The sequence below is a fragment of the Neofelis nebulosa genome, chromosome 1 (assembly GCF_028018385.1).
Source record: "Neofelis nebulosa isolate mNeoNeb1 chromosome 1, mNeoNeb1.pri, whole genome shotgun sequence".
Lineage (NCBI taxonomy): Eukaryota > Metazoa > Chordata > Mammalia > Carnivora > Felidae > Neofelis > Neofelis nebulosa.
The window spans coordinates 124,117,114-124,140,145 of record NC_080782.1 but is presented as its reverse complement, the minus strand read 5'-3'; the positions used below and the strand labels follow the sequence as shown (position 1 = coordinate 124,140,145).

Genomic DNA, 23,032 nt, shown 5'->3' with positions numbered 1-23,032 from the left:
TACGGTGTAATAAAATGTTTATAGTATCGAATGGATTGTCTCTGCTACCAACCACTTCCTCACCAAAATGGTATTTTTTTCAGTGGAAATTTATATTCAGCTTCAGGTATTTTTTAGTTTGTAATTTTGTGATATAAGTCCTGGGGAAAACAAAACGCCTTAAAAAATTTTTTTTTAATTTAGTTATTTTTGAGAGAGAGAGACACAGAGTGAGAGCAGGAGAGGGGCAGAGAGACAGGGAAACACAGAATCCAAAGCAGGCTCCAGGCTCTGAGCTGTCAGCACAGAGCCCAACATGGGGCTCCAACTCAGAACCTCAAGATCATGACCTGAGTCGAAGTCGGATGTTCAACTGACTGAGCCACCCAGGTGCCCCAGAACACCTTTTAAAATGAATTATAATGCTTACATTTCAGTTGCTTATTAAAATGAAAAACTATAGGGGACAAGTGGCTCTTCCCAGAAGCTACATTTTTTTTTTTGGATTTATGAACATATCTTTTTCATGAACATACAACTTTTTCAGCTTTCCTTCTCACCGTTCTCTCAGGCACACAAAAGTTTGAGTATAACTGACTGTGTTTCTATCCATGGACTCAGAGACAAGAGCTCTCCATTTCCCCTGTGTACAATCATTCTTTCAATGCTCTCCTTTCTTTTGTATATGAAAAGTCACACACAAAAAATGCCATAACTAGTTGGGGGGAAATGGGACTTTAAAACTTTGCATTAGGGATAAATCTGCCATGTGCACAGAAAACTAAGAGGAATCTTGGTCACAGGTGGCAGTTTTTTTTTTTTTTAACGTTTTATTTATTTTTGAGACAGGGAGAGACAGAGCATGAACAGGGGAGGGTCAGAGAGAGGGAGACACAGAATCTGAAACAGGCTCCAGGCTCTGAGCTGTCAGCACAGAGCCCGACGCGGGGCTTGAACTCATGGACCGCAAGATCATGACCTGAGCCGAAGTTGGCCCCCGAACCAACTGAGCCATCCAGGAGCCCCCCGGGTGGCAGTTTTTTACCTGGAAAAAGAAATGCAAAGCACCAAAGGAGTAGTGAAGTTTTGTTTACATCCTGGATCTACGAAAAATCACAGTTGTTGTTGTTGCTATTGTTGAGAATTCTTATCAGATGGTTTTAAATGGCAAGACAAAACATGGATATCATTCTTCCCAGGTATAGATTTTATGGGTAAGTTTTAAACGGTGCCCCCCAAAGCTGAAACTACCCCAATATTGAATCCATTTCCAAACAGCCAAGCAGTTAGACAGGTAAGAAGTCCTTCTCCCTTGAGACCACCATGCTGTGAGGAAGCCCAAGCAACTGTGTGGCAAGGCCCAAGTGTAGGAAGAGCAGGGCCCCTGACTGACAGCCCCAGCTAGCACCCAGGACCAACTGCTGGCCATGAGAGTGGGGGCATTGGGACATTCTGCCTTCCCCAGCACCTCAGCCGACACCACAGAAAGCAGAAGAACCACCTAGTCAATTCACAGAATGGTGAGAAATAATAAATTGTTGTTTTAAGCCCCTAAGTTTGGAAGTAGCTTGTTAAAAGGCAAGAAATTCTGAAACAGTGTCTTAGGCAAGACTATCTAGAGACTATGTAGCTTACCTTCTTTATGCACTTTGTAGGTAATATTTTATTTCGATGACCTCAACTGTGTTGTGGTAGGAGAAAAAATGACAGGCATTCTCCCTTCTTCCCACTACCAAATATACCAACCTTTCCATACCTGGACTCACTCTCTCTCTTTCCTCTCTCACACTGGAACAACTGTTTACCTGTTCCTATCAAAAGCCAACACTGCCAGTGTGTTCCAGATCCCCTCCTTTCTTGCCTTTTGAAGGACTTCGCTTAATTATGTTTTCCTTCTGCTACATCATCAATTTTTCTCTTTTACCTCATTGCCATTTGTCTACTGATAATGGGAATAATAATATCATCTATTTTTTAAAAAAGCTTCTTTGGCTCTGTATTCCCTTCCCCCAATGTCCACTCTTCTTGTTTCCATTCATAACAAAACTTAATGAATCAGTTGTCTGTGGGACTTATTTCCGCTTTTCATTCCCACAACCCACTCCCACAGGGGTTCTATCCACACCATTTCACTTAAGGTCTCCTCTCTGGATCTTCCTCCTCTGATCAAACTCAAATTGGTATTCCTCAGGCATCAGTACAGAGGATGAATTAACTCTAGAAACACATCACAAAGGAAGTGATGAGGAGGAGGGTTTCTAAAGGATAGATGGGAACTCACCGGGAGGACAAAGAGAAAAATTTATCAGGCAAGGACCACCACAAAGTGGCATTCCTAAAGGGGTGGCTGTCCCTGGATAAATCACACTGTGTGTCCTCCTCCCCCAAAGTTATTACGGGTAATGTCACCTTTGAAGAAATAGCAACAAAAGCCTTGGACAAAAAGTAGAAACAAAACAAAAAAATTAAGTTAGATTTGCAGAAAAGGAACAAGCACTCCAGGCAGTCTTGGTGATGGGTGGTATGTGTGTATTTGAGCTTTTATATCCTAATATCTGTATGCATATTTTTTATCTATCACAAATTAGCCAACATTGAGGTTATGATACAGCTAACTAAAAAAATTACCTACAAACAACTTTTATAGAGTGCACTCTTGCATAAAGAAAAGTGTAATAAATAAACTTTCCCATTTCTTTTTGAACAACATAGGGCTCAAATTTTAAAAACATTGGAAACTATGTCCTCTGAGGCACCTGGGTGGCTTAGTCAGTTGGGTATCTGACTCTTGATTTTGGCTCAGGTCATGATCCCAGGGTCATGGGATCAAGCCCCACATCAGGCTCTGTGCTGAATGTGCAACCTGCTTAAGATTCTCTTCCTCCCTCTCCCTCTACCCCCTACACCACTCGTTCTCTCTCTCTCTCTCAAATAATAATTAAAAAAAAAAAAAACTATGTCTTCCACTTTCTAAATTTCTGTGTTCTCTCCTCTGTGAAAGCATGCTAATTAACATGCAGCCTTTCTATTAAGACTGTAATATATACACACATACATACAAATTGTTTGGAGCCTAGGCAAAGAAAAAGAAATAAAATTAAATCTACTACCACTTTTCTCTGGTCTAAGTTGGAATATCTGAATCAACTAATAAGCATACCATTGTTTATCTGGCTCTGTAAGATACACTTAAATGTTCAAGAATATGTAAACATAATTACCATGTATAGTCAAGTAAAAATCAGAAAATTTTACTTAGCAAGTATATGTGCACTTATGGGAAATATGAGGATTGTTAATTTAATCAACAGTTTGACCTTAAGAAATTCACAGTGTAAACTGAGGAGAGAATAGTCACACATTTATTAAACAGAAATAAGACTTGAAAGTGTAAATGAAGTCCTGAGCTATGCCATAAAAACTGTATGCACTCTCTGTGTTCTGAGGACAAAAGCAATGTTAATGGGAATCATGACCTCCAGAATGCCCATGTCCTTGTTACAACTTTCTATTTCTTTTTAAAAATGTTTCCTCCTGGGTTAAAAAAAGAGAAAGTTTATTAGGGAAAATTTGGAAAATAGAGGAAAAAGAGAAAATAAAAACAAAATCAATTATTCATATCCCAAAGAATTAGCCCCTAAGTGTTCTTTTTTAAATACGAGAGCCATTTGGAAAAAAAACAGTAAAATTAGACACATTCTTGATACCATGAAAAAGAATACACTCTAAGTGAATGAGAGCTTTAATTGTAAATAAATAAATAAATACCATACAAGTTCTGGAAGAAAATTTGGGTGAATTTCTCTTTAACCTCTTTGTAGGGGCAGGCTTTGTAACTATAATTTGAAACCTAGAGGCAAGAAAAACGAAAGATTGATAAATTTAACCACATAAAAATAAAAATGTTTTGTGTGACAAAACACCATAAGCAAAATCAAAAGACAAATGACAAAATGGGATATAATGTTCACAATATGTATCACAGATAAAGGGTTAATGTTTTAAGTTTACTTCTTAAAAACCTCCTTAAAATGGAGAAAAGTTTACCAAAAATCCCATAGAAAAATAAGCAGGAGGCATGAACAGACAATTCACAAAGAAACACACAAAGATGGGTTTTAAACATACAAAATGATGTTCAACTTCGTTCATAACAAGAGAAATGTAAATTATTATTTAAAAAAAAATTTTTTTTTAATGTTTACTTATTTTTTGAGAGACAGAGAGAGCACGAGCATGGGGCAGGGGCAGAGAGAGAGGGAGTCACAGAATCCAAAGCAGGCTCCAGGCTATGAGCTGTCAGCACAGAGCCCGATGCAGGGCTCAAACTCATGAACCTCGAGATCATGACCTGAGCTGAAGTTGGATGCTTAACTGACTGAGCCACCCAGGCGCCCCAAGAGAAATGTAAATTATTAAAGTGTATTGAGGTATCATTGCTCACACACTAGATTGACAAAAATATCAAAAGCCTAACAAGACATTCTGTTGGTAAAGATGTAGGAAAACATGCTCTCATAGATTACTGGAGGGAATGTGGCAAAACTATGTACAAATTTTCCATTCAACACAGCAATCCCACTTTAGAAATTGATCCTGAAATACAACTCCAATAATATAAAACTATCCATGAACAAGAACATAAAAATGTGAGTGAACATTGCAGCATTATTTGTAATTTCAAAATATTGGAAAGGATCTAAATATCTAAATGAGGGAGGTTATTTCAAAGCAATAGTACATCCATACCTTGGAGTACTATGCAACTATAAAAAAGAATGAGGATGATCTCTGTGAACTGTATGGAATGATTTCCAGGACATAGTAAATGAAAAAAGCAACATGCGAAAGAGCATATTTAATATGTTACCTTTTGTATAAGAATAAAGGGAAAATAAGAAAATATTATCATTACAAAAAAAAAAAACTAGAAACCAACGAAGTGTGTTTCCCATAAGGAGTAAGGGTTGAGGAGAATGAATGGAAGGAACACAGTTGGGAGCCTGAGTGTAACTTTTTGTGTAGTTTTGACTTTTGAAAGGATGTTAATATCTTACATATTCAAAAATCAATTAAATCAATAAGAAAGGAAAACAAAACTAAAACCAAAGCCAAAACAAATGTAATTTATTTCTAATTTTTTTTTTCAACGTTTTTAATTTATTTTTGGGACAGAGAGAGACAGAGCATGAACGGGGGAGGGGCAGAGAGAGAGGGAGACACAGAATCGGAAACAGGCTCCAGGCTCCGAGCCATCAGCCCAGAGCCTGACGCGGGGCTCGAACTCACGGACCGCGAGATCGTGATCTGGCTGAAGTCGGACGCTTAACCGACTGCGCCACCCAGGCGCCCCCGAATGTAATTTATTTCAAATGACTATTATGACCACACTGAATGGGAAAAAAATATAACAGAATGAAGTAATTCAAGGAACTTATGAACATCATATATCCTCAGATACCTCTAAGAGGTATCTTGCTTACAACAGAATGCTAAGAGGGGCACCTGGGTGGCTCAGTTGGTTAAGCGTCCAACTTCGGCTCAGGTCATGATCTTGCAGTTCATGGGTTCAAACCCTGCATTGGGCTCTGTGCTGACAGCTCAGAGCCTGGAGCCTGCTTTGGATTCTGTGTCTCCCTCTCTCTCTGCCCCTCACTCACTCACACTCTCTCAAAAATAAATAAACTTAAAAAAAAAAAAAAAAGAGCAGAATGCTAAGAACCCAGAGCCAAGTATTCAATAAGCAGTGTTTAAAGCCCACGATACCTTTTTTTTTTTTTTTAAGTTGACTCCATACCCAACATGGGATTTGAACTCATGACCCAGAGATCAAGAGTCGCATGCTCTACAGACTGAGCCAGCCAGGCACCCCAAAGCCTGGGATACTAGTAAAGGCCCATGAAAGTGTTCTAATTTTTATTTCTTTAAAAAGAAATCCGAAGAAAAATAAACGTAATAACAATAAATCCAGCTTGGATCATATTCATCTTTACACAAACACGGTCATAAAATATAATTTAAACAAATTTTTATGGACTAAGGGGCCCATGACAGCAAAGAGCACAGGCCCCATGAAAATCCTAACGCATCCCTGTGGCAACAACTGGTATTTGTGGACAGGATGCAAATTGGAAAAGCATCATTTTGCAACCTTCAGGGTAAAGACTGGATAAAGCAAGAACCATCACTAAGTGCTAAATCTAAGGGAAAGTTTTGGTGAAAATGAAGAATAGGATATTTGCATGGTCTTAAACTAGCTCACCCCTTTCCCCCACTTCTTAGTCGTTGTAAGAAAGAAAAAGAAAGGATAATTATACAGTGGGGACACCAAGCACCTCCTTGACTGGGTGATCAAAATTAGCATCACCTACGAGGGACAGATGAGCACCATGTCCCTCCAGATGTAATTCGCTGAGACGGTCACAGCATCATCTAGGCAGCAGTCCTGCTAAAAGGGTATAAACCCAATATGATTATGAGGAAACATCAGACAAATAGGAAACGAAAAGTGTTCTATTTTCTAAAAAATATGGGGGTGTGGAGAAATTATACCCTCCAAAAATGTCAATGTCAGAAAAGGCAACGGCTGGGAAAGCTTCCAGGTTTAGGAGACATGACAACTAAATGCTCTACCTGAACCTAAAATTGAACCTGTACTAGAAGGAGAAAAACCTATAAGGAACATCATTAGATCAACTAAAATATTTGGAATATGGGCAGCAAATTAGATAAAAGTATTATACCCATGTGAATTTATGAAAGTAACAAGTATACAGCAAAGCCCTATTCTGCAGAAATCAATAATAAAGTATTTAGGGGTAAAAAACTATAATGTATGTAACTTACCTCAAATGATTCAGAAAAAAAAAAAGTGTGTGTGTGTGTGTGTGTGTGTGTGTGTGTATGTGTGGTGAGAGAAACAGAACAAATGATAAAGCAAATGAAGTAAAAGATAACAATAGGTGAATCTTTGTAAAGGGTATACAAGTGTTCCTTGTACTCTATATTTGCTATGTTCCTTAAGTTTGAAGTTATTTCCAAGTAAGTTTTTAAAACTTAAAAAATACAAGAACATGCTAGAGTGTCACATATTGATTAGAACTAATACTGTACAAACAACATTGGCTGGATTTTTTCATTATAAATAGTTTTTCATATTATTAATAATCTCTGAATCTCATTTTAAATGTCTGTGAACATTCTATCAAATTGCACTCTAGAGTTTGTGGGGCATTTCCTTATTGTTAAATATTTAGATTATTTTAAATTTTTCCTCATTAAACAATGTTTACAGTGCTTAAGCTTACGTGTTGTAAAATCCTATCACGTATATTTGAAACCTCAACTCCATTATTTACTGGCTGTGTAGGCTTGAGTCAATTACTTCTCTTTCTATGCCCCGATTTCCTCAAGCAGGCATAATCATATTCAGGGTTGTTGTTCGGGGAGCCTGGGTGGCTCAGTCGGTTGAGCATCTGACTCTTGGTTTTGCCTCAGGTCATGATCTCACCATTTGTGATTTCGAGCCTCATGTTGGGCTCTGTGCTGACAGTGTAGAGCCTTCTTGGGATTCTCTCTCTCTCTCTTCCTCTCTCTGTCCCTTCCCCACTGGCTCACACTCGTCTGTGCACGCGTGCCCTCTCTCTCTCAAAATAAATAAATCAATTAAAACTTAAAATAATAAATGGTAAAAAATAAAAATAAAATAAAATGAGACCTTCATGTAAAGGACTTAAAATTATCCCTAGCACATGGTAATAATTCAACAAATATTAGTTATTTGTATAATTTTTTTGCATTAAGCTTTTTATTTTAGGGGGGATTTAACTTTTGCAACATTAACCGTTTAATATAAAGGCAATGTTAAATTTTGGAATATGGAAAAGAATTCATGATGCAGACAGAGGAATCGTGGTATTCTGAACAATGACACCAATGCTTTTCTGATCCTTGCTTTCTGTAATTTAAAAACAGTGTACAGGAGTTCATCTAATAAAAAGACATCTCTTGCTATCCTAAGGCATACCACAAGGTGGCAGCATAACCAATTAATTGACAATATTAATGTAAATAGGTGATTTTCAAACTAAAATTTGCAAAGTCCCAGAATAGAAAGAGGGCTGTTCTTTGAAAAAAAAAAAAGCATGGTCACAGCTGACACATTACATCTATGGCTGGTGAATCAGCTGAGGTACATCTGTCCCAATACCTCATTAGGTTGGCCAGACATCCCTGAACTTACTCATCATTCCTCCGACTCCATTTCCATCCAGCCTAAAAACCTTTCCCTCCTTCAGACCTTCCCCTGTCAGTAAATGACAGTACAACACTACCATTCAGCTAACTGCTGATGGCAGGAACTTAAAGCCATTCTATTGCAGCATGGAGGTTTTGGTTGTTGATCTCTACCTCTGTTATATTACGGTAAAAAAAAAAAAAGTTGTCTGTATGATATCAATTCTTTTGTTATTTCTTGGGACTGGCTTTGTAGTAAAATTTTATAAGTTTCCTATGTGTACTTAAGAAGAACAAGTACTTACCCTCTTTTAGGTGAATGACTCTGGCTGTATCCGTTAAATCAAGCTTGTTAATTGTGTTGTTCATATCTCCTATATCCTTATTAATATTTTGTCTGTTTTTTTCTGTTTCTGTAGGAAATGTGGTTAAAAAATAATCTCCCAATGTAGTTAAAGATTTGTTAATTTCTTGCATTTCTGTCAATAACATTGTTGCTTTATATCTATTGAAAATAGATTATAAGTTACATATAAGTTCAGAATTGCTGTATCTCCTTGTTAAATCATTCCTTTATTTTCCTCATCATTATTCCTTTTATTTTTTTAAATCTTTACTCTTAACAATCCTTTTCACCTTAAAGGGTATTTGGTCTGGCTTTAATATGACTCTACTAACATCTTGTTGGGTAATATTTACCCATCATGTATTTTCCCATTCATTTGCTTTCAACCTTCCTATGCCTTTATGTTTTAGCTATGTCTATGGTAAACAGTATATAGCTACATTTTTAAAATTATTATCTAGTGTGAGCAGTTCTGATTTTTAACTGGCAAGTTTAATCTATTTATATATTGAAATTACTGACATGTTTGGACTTATTGCAACAATTCTGATACATTTTTTTTTTACAATACTATTTCTTTGATTCTCCCCCCCCCCCTTCCATCCCTTTTATTGGATTGATCTGGTTTTAAAATTTTTTTTTTCAACGTTTTTTATTTATTTTTGGGACAGAGAGAGACAGAGCACGAACGGGGGAGGGGCAGAGAGAGAGGGAGACACAGAATCGGAAACAGGCTCCAGGCTCCGAGCCATCAGCCCAGAGCCTGACGCGGGGCTCGAACTCACAGACCGCGAGATCGTGACCTGGCTGAAGTCGGACGCTTAACCGACTGCGCCACCCAGGCGCCCCAGGATTGATCTGGTTTTAATTTGTTTTTTTTCTTTGCCTTCTTTGTTTTACAGGCTTCATAGTATGTTTTTATCCTTTTTGTAATTATTCTTACATTTTTAACATGTATATTAGAAAATCTAAAGTTAATTTATCTACTCTCTTCCTGAATAATCAAGAGCATTAGGAAGCTTTATCTCCAATCATCCTCCCTCTCACTGTTGTTCATTGTTGTTATCTAGTACCTTCTCAAGTTAGACTCTAATATCACTGTTAATCTTGTTTACAATCAATGCTTATTTAGAGATGCTCTCATGTTTAGTGATTTTTTTGCTTCAAATGACTTTTTTGCATTACATCATTCCCTTGATTACAATCCTTCAGTAGCTTCATGTTCAAAAGAATAATATCAAAGTCCTCTGCCATAACCTACAGTACCCAGCATGATCTGGCCCCTCCTTGCTTCTCAAGTCTTCCCCCATGCCCGTCTTCCCCATTGCTCACTGTCCTCCAGCCACAACCATCTTCTGGCCCTGGGAAGTGGCTATAAATGAACACCAATTTCTTTCCCACCTCAAATCCTAGGCACATTCCTTTCCTTCAGTTCAGTATGGTGTTCTTTCTATTCTTCCTATGACTCGCTCTCTCTCCTTCTCAGCTTAAGTGTAATGATCTTAAATGATCTTCTCAAAGACATTTTCTTTTGCCTCCTAGAGAGATTAGGTCCCCTCCATCCCATAATTCTATAAAAGTACTCTGTTTATTCCTCCATGTGCTTATCACAAATCATAATTACATACTTGAATATGTGTTTCCTTGTTTGGTGCCTGCCTCTTTGTCCAGATTGGGCTCTATAAGAACATTACTGGGAATGAAAAGCCAGTGAGAATGAGAAACCTTTTAAAAGAAGGAATTACACATTTTTATATCAAATTAGATAAGAAAGCAAATAGAAGGAAAACTTAAATGCATTTCTAAGGTTCTCCTTTGAAAGTCTGTAAGAGTAGGGATACAACTTCCAGAAATAGAAAAATTGGGAAAAGAATTCCATTTGAATGAAATTAAGAAAGGGGAAAAACTACTCCTGCTTAGAAATGTTAAGGCTAAAGTAACAGTAGGACATCAATGTGAAAATGTCACAGGAACAGTCAGCATTATGCTGGCGGAACATAGGTTAGTGGTCAGGACTGGTGATGCAGTTTGGGGAATAACTTATACATTTTTTCATCTCTTATCAATTTAATATTCAGTTTCTCATTGAGCCATTCCAAACTGTCTGCTTTGTCCCCATTCATTCAACAAATATTCTTCCTGGCTCTGTGCTAAATGCAAGGTTACAATAGCTAACTAAGTAGTTAACTACAACGGATGCTATTCGTGCCCTCATGAGACTTACAGCATTAAGGGTGAGAAAGACCATTCAATAAGCATTTGCAATAGAATATGATCCACTCTGCCAGAGGGATTAGTTAAGAGTGGTATTAGGAGCACAGAGCAGAACAAATTAACCTAGTCTGTGGAGTCAGGGAAAAATTTCCAGGGGGAAGTTGCACCTTTCTGAAATCCCAAGGAGAATAAGGAGTTCTTCAGGAAACAAGGTAGGAAGCAAGATCCCTCCCTAGAAGAAACATGTATGCAAAATTTTAAAGGAAGAAAAAAACATACATGCTCAAGTATTCCTACTCTCTCAAGGAAATATTCTCTATCCAGCCCTTTAAAAAAAATTTAAGTTGGTTGAGGTATAATTTATATATAGTAAAATTCACCTTTTAATGTGTAAAGGTCTATGAATTTTGACAAACTTATAGAGTCACGTAACCATTGCAACAAACAAAATATATAGTATTTCTATCACCCTACAAAGTTCCCTCACACCTCCTTTTACCCCTCTTACCCTCGGCCCCCTGGCAACTGCTGATTCGATTTCTGTCCCTATATTTTTCCCTTTTCCAAATGTCACATAAATGGAATCATATAGTATGTTGTCTTTCTAATCTGGCTCCTTTCACAGAACTTAATACTTTCCAGAGTGATTTATGTTGTTGCGTGTATCAGCAGTTTTTTTTCTTTTTATTGAACAGTATTCCATTGTATAGATGTACCATGATTTGGTTCCAGTTTTTGGAAAATATGGACAAAGCTGCTATAAATATTACCCTCAAGGTTCTCCTGTGGTATAAGACTTCACTTCTCTTGGGTAAATATGTTTAACTTTATAGGAAATTGCCAGACTGTTCCCCCAAACAGTCTGTATCATGTTGCATTCCCACTACCAATGTATGAGTTCCAATGTCCTGCATCCTCGTCAGCATTTGACATTATCAGCTGTTATCAGTACTCTGGTACGAATTTAGGCTATTCTACTAGTGGTATCTCAGTGTTACTTTGATTTGCATTTTCGGGGTGCCTGGGTGGCTCAGTCAGTTAAGCAACTGGCTCTTGATTTCAGCTCAAGTTGTGAACTCACAGCTTGTGAGTTTTAGCCCTGCCTGGGGCTCTGCGCTGACAGCATGAAGCCTGCTTGGGTATCTCTGTCTTCTCTTTCTCTCTCTGCCCTTCCCCACCCCACCCCTGCCCCCCGAGCTCTCTCTCTTTGTCTCTGTCTCTCTCTCAAAAACAAATGAACATTAAATTTTTTTTTTGCATTTTCCGAATGACTAATAACGTCAAGCATCTTTTCATGTACTTCATGTACATCTGTCTATCTTCTTTTGTAAAGGGGCTGTTCAAATATTTTGCCTATTTTTTCTTTCTTGGATTGTTTGTGTTCTTATTTTGCGTTTAGAGAATCCTTTATCAGATATGTGGTTTTTTTTTTTTAAGATTTTATTTTTTAAGTAATCTCTACACCCAATGTAGGACTTGAACTCACAACCTGGGGATCAAGAGTCACATGCTCTACTGACTTAGCCAGCCAGGCACCACTCAGATAAGTGTTTTGCAGTGGTTCTTCTCAGTGGGTAGCTTGTCTTTTCTTCTTCTCAGATTGTCTTCCAAAGAGCAGCATTTGGGGTTTTTTTTGCAAAGTCTAATTTATTACATTTTTCCTCTTCTACCCAGCCTTTTAAACTATTCCTTCTCATCCCTTTCCAACACGGTCTTCCTTCACTGCCTTCAATCATGCAGAAGACTCCCACTTTTTTTTTTTTTTACAAAAAATCTGTATTTGCACTTTGGGACCTTTCCGCATTGTTACTGTCTGTTTTCTCTTTATCTCTCTGATAGATATTTAGAATATCTGGAAGCCTCCATTTCCTTACTACTTCATCATTCCTTAAATCCCTGAAATTTTGCTTCCATTCACACCACACTACCAAAACTAACCTCTGGATGTCACCAAAAAACCTCTTACATGTCAATCCCAAGACTTTTCTAGACCCTAATTCTCCTCTACTGCCTTTTGACATAATCCTTTCCTTCCAAAAATTACTTTTCAACCTCTTTCAATGTTCCCAAAAAGATGATTGAAGGCTGTATAGTTTTCCTTTAGGGATGAATTCAGTTGTTATTTAATGTCATGTCATTTAATGTCTCATATTTATAAGAGTTTATTTAATGAATAAAATCAACTTTTTTATTGTTCTGAATTCAGACTGAAGCAATAAATACGAAATGAGTGTTAAATTAGTCACCGGTAGCTAATTCCCTTACATGAGTTGAATATTCCCATTTGTTTTTTCAATGACTTCCTTGTCTTTTCTTTTTAATTAATTAATTAATTAATTAATTTTTTAAAAATTAATTATCCAAGTTAGCATATAGTGCAACAATGATTTCAGGATTAGATTCCTTAATGCCCCTTACCCCTTTAGCCCATACCCCTTCCCACAACTCCTCCAGTAACCCTCTGTTTGTTCTCCATATTTAAGAGACTCTTGTGTTTTGTCCCCTTCCCTGTTTTTATATTGTTTTTGCTTCCCTTCCCTTATGTTCATCTGTTTTGTCTCTTAAATTCCTCATATGTGGGGCGCCTGGGTGGCTCAGTCAGTTAAGCGTCCGACTTCGGCTCAAGTCATGATCTCACGGTCCGTGAGTTCCAGCCCCGCATCGGGCTCTGTGCTGACAGCTCAGAGCCTGGAGCCTGTTTCAGATTCTGTGTCTCCCTCTCTCTCTGCCCCTCCCCTGTTCATGCTCTGTCTCTCTCTGGCTCAAAAATAAACGTTAAAAAAAAAATTCCTCATATGAGGGAAGTCATGATAGCTGTCTTTCTCTCATTGACTAATTTCGCTTAGCATAATACCCTCTAGTTCCATCCACATAGTTGCAAATGGCAAGATTTCATTCTTTTTGATTGCCGAGTCATACTCCATTGTATAGATATACCACATCTTCTTTATCCATTCATCTGTCGATGGACATTTGGACTCTTTCCATACTTTGGTTATTGCCAATAGCGCTGCTATAAACACTGGGGTGCCTGTGCCCCTTCGAAACAGCACACCTGTATCCCTTGGATAAATACCTGATAGTGCAATTGCTGGGTAGGATAGTAGGGAACATCCATACTGTTTTCCAGAGCGGCTGCACCAGTTTGCGTTCCCACCAGCAGTTCAAAAGAGATCCTCTTTCTCCGCATCCTTGCCAACATCTGTTGTTGCCTGAGTTGTTAATGTTAGCCATCCTGACAGGTGTGAGGTGGTATCTCATCATGGTTTTGATTTGTATTTACCTGATGATGAGTGATGTTGAGAATTTTTTCATGTGTCTGCCAGCCATCTGGATGTCTTCTTTGGAGAAGTGTCTATTCATTCCTTGTCTTTTTAAAAAATCTATATTCCCAGTGACATAAATTTCAACCCACCTTTGATAGTGATTCTTTATTATAAATTTGAACCAGTACAGCCCAAATGAGTGAAGTTTTACTCTAGCTTTCTCATTATAGTATGTTCATATACATGATACCATGTATTAGGAAGAAATACAAATCCAGGAGCAATCTGCTGGGCTTGTAGAAACTACAATCTGGGTAGAGAAACCAAAACACAATACAATCATAGCGGGCACAGCAAAGAAATTCTAGTTTTGATTTTGCCTCATTGGAACCAGAAATAGCAACAAGTTCATTCTTGGGTATCCTGCTAATCGTCAACTGTATCCTTTCATTTGCCTGGTCTTTCTTTTTTCCCTTTTTTATTTCCTTGAATTAGCATAATGACCAGAGAGTGTGACTAAATCAAATCACCCCATTTCTCTCAACTATAGGTCAAAGTAATTGTTTTTGGTATCCCATCCAACTTTTCTGCAGGCTTCCTTTCCACCTGCTAAAAAGTCTGCTTTCTGATGGACAGCTCCTACTTCTTTCTTCTTGGACACAACAAAACAGAGCAATGGCTAAAATTTTCCTGAAATTCATTAGTGCCACATAAGCCAGTCTAGGGAAATCAGTGTCCTGAAGTCTTCAGTGTCTCTGTTGTGAGAATATCAGTGCATTCTGAGCACATTGGGAAGCAGCATGATATAGGAAAAAGAGCTTTGGAGTTAGGAAGACCCTCAATTCAGATCAATTCTGACTGCCACTTACTAGCACTTACTAGCATTTTGACCAGTCAATAAATCCTCTGAGCATGTTTCCTCATCTGTGAAGGAGAGCTGATAACATCTACTTTAACAGGAAGCATGAGGAAAGAATCTCATACTTAGGAAGTACCCAATACATTTTGGTCCCTTTCTTCCCCCTTGTGCACAATAATTCTTTTTTTTAATGGTTATTTATTTATTTCAGAGAAAGAGAGAGAGCACATGCAGTGGACTAGAGGCAGAGAGAGACAGAGAGAGGGAGACACAGAATATGAAGCAGGCTCCAGGCTCCGAGCTGTCAGCACAGAGCCTGACCTGGGGCTCAAACCCATGAGCCATGAGATTTTTTTTTTTTTTAAGGTTTATTTATTTTTGAGACAGAGAGAGACAGAGCATGAGTCGGGGAGGATCAGAGAGAGAGGGAGACACAGAATCCAAAACAGGTTCCAGGCTCTGAGCAGTCAGCACAGAGCCCGATGCGGGCTCGAACTCACGGACCTCGAGATCATGACCTGAGCCAAAGTCGGCCGCTTAACCGACTGAGCCACCCAGGCGCCCCTGAACCATGAGATCTTGAGCTGAGCCAAAAGCAGACACTTAACTGACGGAGCCATCCAGGCACCCCCACAATAATTCTTTTAATCAAGAATGAGGCTTTAAAATGTCTCCCTTTCTTGATGCACTGGTGCAAAGCTAATCCTTTGACACTCTCCATAAGAGGCACTGACATGATGGTGAGGTAAGGGGATATACTCTCTCCTGAATATGTTTGTGTTTTCACAGAGACTCTGAGGAAAGGAACTTTTGATGCAGCAAGGGCAGCCCTAATGGTACTTTTTGTATCATGCCCTAGGAAATCTCAAAGTTCTGTGAAGCATCTCAAGAAGTTTCTGAAAGCATAGTCACAGGAGACTTACTAGTTTCCTCCTGCTCTGTGACCTTAGAGACCGCACCTTAACAATAGGTACCTTGGCCAACAACATTCAATTGTACTATTTTGCATAGGAAGAGCATAAGGGCTCTATAAAAATAAAGTCTGTAAATAAAGCTCAAGTCACTCTATATACCTTTTTTTTTTTTTTAAGAGTATTTATTTTGGGAGAGAGCAAGAGAGAGCAGGGGAGGGGCAGAGAGAGGGGAAGAGAGAGAATCCCAAGTAGGTTCTGTGCTGTCAACACAGAGCCGGACTCGGGGATCAATCCCATGAACCACTAGATCATGACCTGAGCTGAAACTAAGAGTCGGACACTCAACCGACTGAGCCACCCAGGCACCCCTATATCTTTCTTTAATCCTGAAATATTGTACATATACTATGTGAAATAAAGTAACTTTATTTTGAAACTTATTTTTGTCCAGGCGCCTGGGTGGCTCAATCAGTTAAGCATCCAACTTCCGTTAAGGTCATGATCTCGTGGTTCGCGAGTTCCAGCCCTGTGGCAGGCTCTGTGCTGACAGCTCAGAGGCTGGAGCCTGCTTCAGATTCTGTCTCTGTCTGTCTCTGCCCCTCCCCTACTCGTGCTCTGTCTCTCTCTCTCTCTCTCTCTCTCTCTCTCTCAGAAATAAACATTTAAAAAAACTGTATAAAAAAAGAAACATTTTTGTCAAATTAAGAGTACACATGGGGTGCCTGGGTGGCTCAGTTGGTTGGGCGTTGACTTCGGCTCAGGTCATGATTTGTGAGTTGGAGCCCCACATCAAGCCCCACATTGGGCAGTCAGTGCAGAGCCTACTTCTTCAGATCCTCTGTCCCCTTCTCCCTCTGCCTCCCAACTGCTCACATTCTCTCTATCTCAAAAATAAATAAACAAAACAAAAAAAGAACAAAAAAAAAGAGTACACATAATCTTTGACTATTATACTTCTATAAATCTGTCCTAGAATATAGATAGATGATAGATAGGTATGCTTGTTGCAGTTTATTTGTACTAATAAAGCCTAGAGACCACTGGTTCATTATTATAGCATAGTCATGTGATGAAATGTTATCAACCCATTAAATAATAAACAATTAATAATGAAGTAGCAACTGCATGCCCAGAACCTTATTAAATGCTGAAGGGGAATAAAAAGAAGTATAAAGCATGTCTTATCCAGCAGGAGCATATGACCTGGTTGGGAAGGGTCAAAGATGCACATATCTCTGGCTTTAAATTTTGTGTCTTCCATGTGACTCAACTCTTTGATTTGTGTTCTTGAAAAATAATCTTCTGGGGCCACCTGGCTGGCTCAGTTTGCAGAGCACATGATTCTTGATCTCAGGATTATGAGTTCAAGTCCTGTGTTGGGTGTGGAGACTACTTTTTTAAAAATAAATAAATTTAAAAAAGAAAAAGAATCTTCTGGACTAGGGGTCATCAAACTACAGCTTATGGGCCATAACCCAACTCTTTGCCTATTTTTTTTCCTTGTCTATTTTTGTAAATAAAATTTTACTGGAATTCAGCCATGCCCATTTATTTGCCAATTGTCTACGGCTACTTTCCTGATACAGAGTTGAGTACTTGCAACAGAGACCATATGGCCCACAGAGCTAAAAATATGGACTAACTCTCCCTTTACAGAAAAAGTTTGTCAACTCCTGCTGTAGGCCTTAAAAACAAACAAAATAAAAAGCTTAAAATGGTTGGGAATTAAACTAGATGGTTTAAAAATATGTCCATAAATTTTTTTATATACTTTCCCTTAAAAGGTGAAGCTTAATTCTCCTCTCTTTGAGTGAGGACCAAAACTTGGTGACTTCCTTCTAACAAATAGAGTAGGGCATAAATAAGAGTGTGGGGCTTCTGAGATTATATCATAAAAGATGTTACAGCCTTCTCTTTGCTCTCGTTCAGATAACTTGCTGAGGGGAAGCCAGTTGCTATGTGGTGAGTATATCCAAGCAGACCCACGGAGAGGTCCATGTGGCAAGGAACTGAAACTTCGTGCCAACAGCTAGCAAGGAAATAATGCCTTCTACTAACAGTATGTGAGGGAACCATGTTAGAAGTGGATCCCTCAGCTCAGGTCAAGCCTTCAATTAACTGGACCCCTAGGTGATGTTTTGACGGCAACTTCATGAGAGACCCTGAGTCAGAATGATCCAGTTAGCCATTCCTGAATTCTTGACCCACAAAAATTATGAAACAATACATACGTTGTTTTGAGCTACTAAATTTGGGGGTAATTTGTGATTCAGCGATAGATAACTAATACAAAGCTGAAAGCTTTAGATCCTCTAGAGCATCGGGTCTGTAAAAAAGTTTTTAAAGGGCCAGACAGTGAATGTTTTAGGTTTGTGGGTCATTTGATTCATTGCAATGACCCAACTCTGCCACCACACACAACAGGTAAGCAAATGAGCATGGCCGTGTTCCAATAAAACATCATTTACAAAAACAGGTAACAGGCCTATAGGCCACAGCCTGCCAACATCTGGTCTAGACAAACCAATTTTAATGATATCAAGCCATGATTAGAAAGAAGTGATAGAGGGGCCTGGATGGCTCAGTCAGTTAAGCATCTGACTCTTGATTTTGGCTCAGGTCATGATCTCACAGTTCGTGGGGTCAAGCCTGGAATAGGGCTCTGCGCTGACAGTGCAGAGGCTGTTTTGGATTCTCTCTCCCTCTCTCTCTGCCCCTCCCCTGCTCACACTCATGCCCTCACTCTCTCTCAAATAAATAAATCAACATTTAAAAAAAAAAAAGGAAGGAAGGAAGGAAGGAAGGAAGGAAGGAAGGAAGGAAGGAAGGTAGGAGTGATAGGTGATAGAAGCCGGGGAGTTTTCAGCTTCAAGCTGCAAAGCCAGCTACCAGGGAAACCCATGATTAGGAAAGGCAATGTGCATGATGTCACGATTCTCTTTTTATCTTTCCCTGCTAGTTTTTGCCAAGAGGTCAGAGAAATAAAGTAATTGCAAGGGTGATGGGACTTTTCTTCTGAGAAATCTTAGGCTGAACACTGACCAGAAAAGAAAATGAGAGAACAGAGAAGAGGAAAAAAGTGCTTTTCTCAGTTTTGCCAACCTCCTAAAACCTCTGAGCACCAGTGCCACAGCTGGTGTTTCAAACACGCAAAGCAAGCTTATTAAGGGTGAGAGGAGGATGATTTCCCATTAACACCTGGAAATAAGAACAAGGGCATCTGACTGGCTCAGTCAGAAGAGTATGCAGCTCTTGATCTCAGGGTTGTGAGTTCAAGCCCCATGTTAGGTGTAGAGATTAAATAAATAAATAAAAACTAAAAAGAAGAAGAAGAAGAAGAAGAAGAAGAAGAAGAAGAAGAAGAAGAAGAAGAAGAAGAACCTGGTAACTGTTAGTGGAAATTAAAAAGGGATCCAGGGGCGCCTGGGTGGCTCAGTCGGTTAAGCGTCCGACTTTGGCTCAGGTCACGATCTCATGGTCTGTGAGTTCGAGCCCCGTGTCGGGCTCTGGGCTGATGGCTCAGAGCCTGGAGCCTGCTTCTGATTCTGTGTCTCCCTCTCTCTCTGCCCCTCCCCTGTTCATGCTCTGTCTCTCTCTGTCTCAAAAATAAATAAAAAACATTAAAAAAAAATTTAAAAAAATTAAAAGGGATCCAAACTTTACTAAAGTCTATTTCTTAACATTATGCTGTAAGTATATCATATTTTCTTTGTGGTCCTTAGAAGTTAGGAATGGTTGGGGCACCTGGGTTGCACAGTTGGTTGAGCTACTGATTCTCGATCTTAGCTTAGGTCATGGTCTCACAGTTCATGAGTTTAAGCCCTGCATCGGGCTCTGTGCTGAGGGTGCAGGGTCTGGTTGGGATTCTCTCTCCTTCTCTCCCTGCCCCTCCCCTGCTTATTCTCTCTCTCTCTCTCTCAAAAAAAAAAAATAAATAAATAAACAGATAAGAAAGAAGTTAGGAATGGTTCTGATCTGTAAATTCACCAAACACATCATTATAAAAGAAAAACAAACCTCATACCTACCTGGAATCATATGCTAACCATATGTCTGTTAGAAGTCATTATTTTTAGTGGCAACTCCTCAAACTGCAGGCTTACCATGTGGCCATCCAACCCCAGACCTATTGTAATCATAGCTAATATTTACTGGACACCTAATAAATACCAGGTGCTGGGGTAAGCACATTACATGCACTATTTCATAATCCTCCTAACAACCCTGTGCAGTCAACATTATTATAATCCCCATTTTATGGATGAGAAAAAAAATGATGCTCAGTGACTTATCCAAGGCCACTCAGCTACTAACTGGCAGAGCTAGAACTTGAACCTAGGCAGTTTACTTCTGGGGCCCATGGTCCTAACTAGCTCCCTCCACCAGCACTGAAGAGAAAAGGTTAAGTGCAACATTGTGTGGTAGCTATGACCTCACATTTTCTTTCAAAGAAGGACAATTTAGTTGAATGAAGAGAATTCACATGCATTAAGCAATCGGAAAACACGCTTACAAAACACGGTAGAATAGCATCTAAGGAGGTGGGGGGAGGGGGAGGTCCTAATCAACATGTAAGGGAAAAACTCAAGTAGACAGACTACTCCAAGATTCCTGAAACGTGCTCCTAAAGTACAGTTCTATAGACATGGCTTTATAAGGACACAACAGATTCACGTCTCCCTGGGATGTATCCTGAGTCAGAGGAATAGCTGAGAGTGCCCTTCAAAATTTAAATCCTCTCTCCTCTCTTCTGTTACATAGAGTTGAATGTACTTAATTTTAAAATACTTATGACGTTACCCCACTGTAGCACAAACCTGGAACAGAACATAAATGCTAAGATGACCCAAAGTAAAGAACATTAGTAAATTCTTTTTTATAAACACAGCACAGGAGTTCAGTACCTTGGGGGTACTTCAGCATGTCTCTGTCATGGCATATTCACAATGTCCATTTTTCCTCAGCCACCTTAGCCCACCCTGTGCATGGACACGAATCAGGCCGTCACAGGCAGGGGAACTTACTCTCTCTTCTAGCTGTCTAAAATCAGTACAGGAATTGAGGGGCTTTTGGAGACAACAGGTGACAGAACTAGGCTGGGATCAAGAAACTTAGGAACCACTGCCTGAAAAAGAAAGGTAAAGCCACAAGAGGACAGGAAAGGACAATTAAGAATGTTCTGCTAGGGAACTGATTTCAGAGAAAGAAGGCAAAAAGTATAGGATGAGAAAAGCTCTCTGCAAAAACCAGTACCTCTGGGGCACCTGGGTGGTTCAGTCAGTTGAGTGTCTGACTCTTGATTTTGGCTCAGGTCATGATCCCAGGATCATGGGATTGATCCCCACCTCTGACTTTGCACTGGTCTCCCTCTCTCTCTGTTCCTCCCCGGGCTCAGTCTCTCCCTCTTTCAAGAATACACTTTTTAAGAGATTATAAAAAACAAAACGGTACCTCCTGCATATGTCTAGTTCCCATATTAAGCCAAGTTCAGAAGGGAGCCTGTTCACAAACAGAATCATTGTAAGGTTGAAAAAGAAAATAGATGAGGTTGAAACAGAGCCAGAGCGAGGGTAAGCTGAGCGACACACTCCCCTTGGACACCAAATTTAAGAGCTAACCCCCTGGGGCGCCTGGGTGGCTCAGTCGGTTAAGCGGCCGACTTCAGCTCAGGTCACGATCTCACGGTCCCGGTTAAGCGGCCGACTTCAGCTCAGGTCACGATCTCACGGTCCCATGAATGAGTTCGAGCCCCGCGTCGGGCTCTGGGCTGATGGCTCAGAGCCTGGAGCCTGCTTCCGATTCTGTGTCTCCCTCCCTCTCTCTGCCCCTCCCCCGTTCATGCTCTCTCTCTGTCTCAAAAATAAATAAACATTAAAAAAAAAAAGAGCTAACCCCCAAAACTCAGCAATCAAATAAATAATAGTTTAATGCAATAGTTTAAAAAGCAAATTGGCAAACTAAAGCTAGCCACCAGCTTTGCAAATAAAGTTTTACTGGAACCAGGGTCAGCTTCAGGGTGAAGTGACTGAAGCGGGGTAGAATTCTACAAGGCAGAATTCTGTCTTGACTTAAAATGTTGATGTTTTATTCATCGTGGACTTTTTTTTCGTTACTAATTGTCAAGTTTTAAAAAACATTCACTTAAAACATTATTTATTTTTGGCTCCCCTTAATTTTTAAAAAATGTTTATTTATTTATTGTTGAGAGAGGGAGAGCACACATGCACAAGTGAGCGTGACAAAGGAGGGACAGAGAGAGGGAGAAAGAGAATCCCAAACCAATAGCGCAGAGCCAGACATGGGGCTCGAACCGACGAACCATGAGATCCTAACCTGAACCAAAATCAAGAGTCAGACACTTAACTGACTAAGCCTCCCAGGCCCTCTAGGCTCCCCTCAGATTTTGCGCTTCACTCACCACACCCTAGTCCTGCCTGGGTTGCAGAAGAGAGAGAGGAGCAGGAAGACAGAGTGGTTTAAGAGTTCATGCAGGGATTTGAGGTCAAGACCTAAAGCAGAAAAGTGGGAAACTCCATTTTATCCTGCTGTGTGCGTTCTGTGCCCTGGGCGCCCTCATGCCAGTGAAGGCTGGTCTTTCATTGAGCTCCTTCCCTTGACTTGGCAGCTGCACTCACTTTTATATGCAGGTTCTGGAATGCTGGGAGCTGTATGGCAGCCAACATCTCTACTCTCCCTTCTCAAACATGACGTTCTCTGTAATTCAGTTACAGACACCTCTTTCCTTAGCCTTCTCACCCAGGGAGCCTGATCAAGGAATCTAAGAACTAAGCCTCATTTGCCTTCTCTGGGTATGCAAGTGAATTTGCATATATCTTGTGTCCATTTGCATTCCTCTCACATGGGGCATTTAGAATAAAAACAACATTCATGAATCAAAATGAAGCTTGTTCCATTCTTTCTCTGTCAAAGTATGGCGTAAGTAAAAGGATACCACAGTGTGAGAAGGAGCTGAAATTATATTTGCCAGGGTTACGTGTAGTTTTAAAAGCAATCCAATTTGGTGGCATTTGCCACCACAAAATTGGCATTTAATATTTATGGGCTTAGCCTTGGAGAAATCAGTCATGACTGAAATAGCCACCCCCTTCCGCTTCCATTCTTGTAGAAATTTGGGCCAAGAGCCCCTAGAAGCTGAAACTCCTTTTCCTTCAGCAAGACACCAGTTAGAGGGTGGGAAGCCTCGAGCTGATTTCTCCAT

The 23,032-nt window shown here is 39.6% G+C and overlaps 1 long non-coding RNA gene across 1 annotated transcript in view; it reads right to left on the bottom strand.

Moving 5' to 3' along the window:
* Positions 1-2,258: 2,258 nt before the first annotated feature.
* The window catches only part of LOC131514636 (uncharacterized), a 40,895-nt gene continuing 20,121 nt past the window's right edge, over positions 2,259-23,032 (bottom strand). Inside the window, exons 2-4 of the long non-coding RNA XR_009263181.1 lie at positions 3,748-3,829; positions 3,338-3,513; positions 2,259-2,412 (exon numbers count right to left, since the gene is read on the bottom strand). This is a non-coding gene — a long non-coding RNA (uncharacterized LOC131514636). The remainder of the gene's footprint in view (positions 2,413-3,337; positions 3,514-3,747; positions 3,830-23,032) is intronic.